The sequence below is a fragment of the Fukomys damarensis genome, unplaced genomic scaffold (assembly GCF_012274545.1).
Source record: "Fukomys damarensis isolate Sample0158 unplaced genomic scaffold, DMR_v1.0_HiC HiC_scaffold_24, whole genome shotgun sequence".
NCBI classification, from domain to species: Eukaryota; Metazoa; Chordata; class Mammalia; order Rodentia; family Bathyergidae; genus Fukomys; species Fukomys damarensis.
In genome coordinates, this window is record NW_022900936.1 from 57,967,250 (window position 1) to 57,970,827 (window position 3,578).

At 38.7% G+C, this 3,578-nt stretch overlaps 1 pseudogene; it reads right to left on the reverse strand.

Annotated features, from left to right (window-relative positions):
* Positions 1-257: 257 nt before the first annotated feature.
* LOC104866302 lies at positions 258-2,961 on the reverse strand (annotated as a pseudogene).
* Positions 2,962-3,578: the final 617 nt, after the last annotated feature.

Genomic DNA, 3,578 nt, shown 5'->3' on the forward strand with positions numbered 1-3,578 from the left:
TAGTGAGACCCTGTCTCCAATAAATAAATAAATAAATAAATAAATAAATAAATAAATAAAAAGAAAGAAAGTTGTAGGAATAGCACAAATATTTGCCAATTATCCTTTATTCAGGTACCTTCATTATGAATATTTCCATGCTTGCTTTATTTATTATTCTGTTTGTTATGGCTTGCATCTAAGTATACCCTGAAAGCCTTATTCAGTCATAGGTGAGGAGTTTCCAAGGTGGCTGGATTAGGGTGTGTGAATGTGGATTAATTTGTCCATCGCCACCTATAATCCTTCACATTTAGCAGGAAGTACATGCACGTGATGGCGATACAGACGGTCGCAATGCACAGGATGACCAGCAGCAACATCGTGAAGCCACTGACATAATACAACTTCTATGCCCAGAAAGACATGAAGATGAAATACATTTCAATAAAGATTTAGGCAAAAGGTAAAATATCTCCCAGGCAGACAAAAGCTGCAAGCTCTATAAACCATTTTTTCTCTGGTTATATTGACATGGCAAGGGAAGTTGGGCTGGCCTGACAGATTTTAGCCAACTATTGTACCAAGAAGGCTTAGAAGAAGAATAACAAAAAAACTGATGCAACAAACAGTCACCATTGTGGCTCTTGAAGCAGGGTAGTAAACGACTATAAAATTGATGAAGAAGGCAGTGCCACACACCATAGCTGGGATAAGAAATGCCCCAATAAACATCTGCTTCATCCATCTCTTTTGTCCTTGCTAGTGTACAGACCTTCTCCAAAGTAAACATTCACTGGAAATGTAGCAGCATCCACAAATATGGCTGTACTGAGTGAGTACTGATCCTCTCTATATATATAAATCTTCTATCATCCCAACAATAATAACAATAAGAGACAGTGAATGTCTGACACCCAGAGCCAGCAAGAGAGGAAATATCAGTGGGTGACTCAGTGGTTGAAATACATCTCCATGCACCTGTTTCCATTCATACACATCTCCCAGGTCTCTATCTGTATCATTCATTTCTTCTTTACTGGGCCAAGCATAATCTTTTCTTAAAGTTCTCATTAAAATCATTGAGACTAAGCTCACCAAGAAGAACACAATGAAGGAGTTGAAAATTGAAAAAAAAAAAAAGAAAGAATTCTATGTTGAAAAAAGAACAGATCAAGATATTTGTTTATTAGATCATCAAATTTTATATCTGATTTTTTTCACTTTACTGAATACATGTGAATTTTAGTATTTGGAAACAGCTTCACCTTTCCTTTACTAGTTAGATTAGTATGAACAATTCCATTGCCATTAAAATGTATTTCAAAATTTTTATAGGTCTAAAGATAATAATCTTTTCCATTTTCATCTGCTTCTTACAGAGAAGTCACCTATGTACATCTGCTACCAATAGTGAATTTTTAATAGCATACACAAATGCATCTCTTTTCTTTTCTCTCTTTCTTTTTTCTTTTGGTACTGGTGTTTGAACTCAGGAGGCAGCCCTTTTCTCTCTTTTCTTTATCTAAGTCAGTTTCACAATAAGTAGTTGGAATAACATCATCTTTAAATTTTATATCCAGACCACTGAATTCCAATTCACCTCCTTGAAGTGCTTTTCCAAGAGTTTCATGGTAGTGACTGATACTTTTTTATGGCCCCAACACAGAATGGAAGTGAAAAATACTTGTGTGTTTCTTGGCGATTATGGTAGAGCCCAATACTATTCATCCATATGACAACTTCTCTTTATCTTTTTTTTTTCTCTCTTTATCTCGATACTATAAGGTATAGCCAGAAGAAGGGGAGCAGGATTTTGAGGAATCACAACAGTGCCCCAGGGGATCTCTGAGCATGTCAGTAATTGTTTCTAATGAGGCAGCTGGGGAAGGGGTGAGGAGAAAAGTTCCAAGAGAGGCCTCAGGCTGCTGGCCTTTAGGTGGCCAGCTAGGATGAGTGACCATGTTCTCACCTCTAGTTTTTAATGCTTGCCTCACCACTAGGCTCTAAGCCAGCTTGGGCGGGAGGGAGTGGGAAGGAAAACTGGAGAGAATCAGGAAATGGTGGCTGTTTCCTGGTGAGCATTCATCTTTCATGATATAGTAGCCCCAGAGAGCCAAGGAGGAAGCAGTCCCAGTCCCGGGGTGCAGCAGACCTCCAACAGCTTTTCTTCTACATTCACTTCCATCTTACGTTCTACTTCACTGAAAAATATCAGTGGCCCTCATCAAAGGCCACCTGAGATATACCTATACTTAACACTAGGCTTGACTCATTGCAGTGATGGTGAAGGCACCCTGTGGAGAACTGCAAGGGCTTCACAGTGAAAAGGTGTTAGAAAGGACTTACCATGGATTTGGATTTGTGTTCAGTGATTTTGAAGGAGGATTTAAGAAGTGAGCTTTTGTCCTGGAGTAGATATTGTCAAGAGGTTGTGCTCATTGTATGGTTGAACATCTTAATAAATCTTATCTAGAAGGCAGGGGAATAAAGTGAAGCTAAAGCTAAAACAGGCAATGCAGGAGTCTTCATTCATATTAGCCTACCTGGGGATATTTAGTCATTTTTTTGTGGTTTGAGCTATGGTTATGTTTTCGTTTCTGTTGAGATGTAAATCACATTGGACTTGTTTTGGTCTCATAGTCATAGGCTTTGTTTAATACTGTGGGTTGTGAAGTTTCTTGTGTTTAACAGAATAGTTTATTCAAAATTTTGTAGGGCAAGGATGAAAGCCTGTCCTTTATGGACTATGCCATTAGATAATTATCTCACTGTCTGACTTTTTGTAGAACTAGATTTAACTCTTTTTACCTTTCTTCAACGTTATGATTATTTTAAAAATATTGAAGTAGTAAAAAATATTACCCAAGAGAGGTATAGTCTCTTCTTAGATGCAATAATCATTACCATTTTGATATTTTTGCTCTCTTCGTATACTTACCTTTTTTGAAGCATTTGAAAGCAAGTTAGCAGACATGACATCCCTAAATTCTTCAGAGCAAATTTGTTAACTCCGTTCACTGACACAACCACAAACTATTAACTACCCACAAATGAATATCCATACATTTATACATGGGCCGCTAAATTATTACATTAACAACAACTCTAATATACACATCATATTCAGTCTTCTTCAATTGTTCTGTCTTTCATACCTTTTTTTGGTTTTGTTTTGTTTTTGGTACCGGGAATTGAACTCGGGGCCTTGCGCTTGCGAGGCAGGTAGCCACACCACTGAGCTAAATCCCTGGCCCCCTTTATAGCTATTTTTTGAGAACGAAGAACTCAAAATACTCAACTTTTTTGAGTAACTTCAATACCTTCTTCAAAGGAACATGATTTGATCATGCAATTCAGTTTTTCGCGCTTTGGACAAAGTATACATTGCCCGGTAGACTCAGGAGTTTGAAGTTGGGATGTAAGGATCATCCCGAGCATAACACAACTAATTTTGTTTTAGGGATTCATAAGGATCCTGATTAACCATCTTGTTAGCGAAGAGCAAGGGCACTCAGACGCCGGCAGAGGGCGCAAGACGCCACGGCAGGCCCCCAGGTGGTACTCCGAGGGCCGACGGAAGCCCGCGCGGGGTCCGG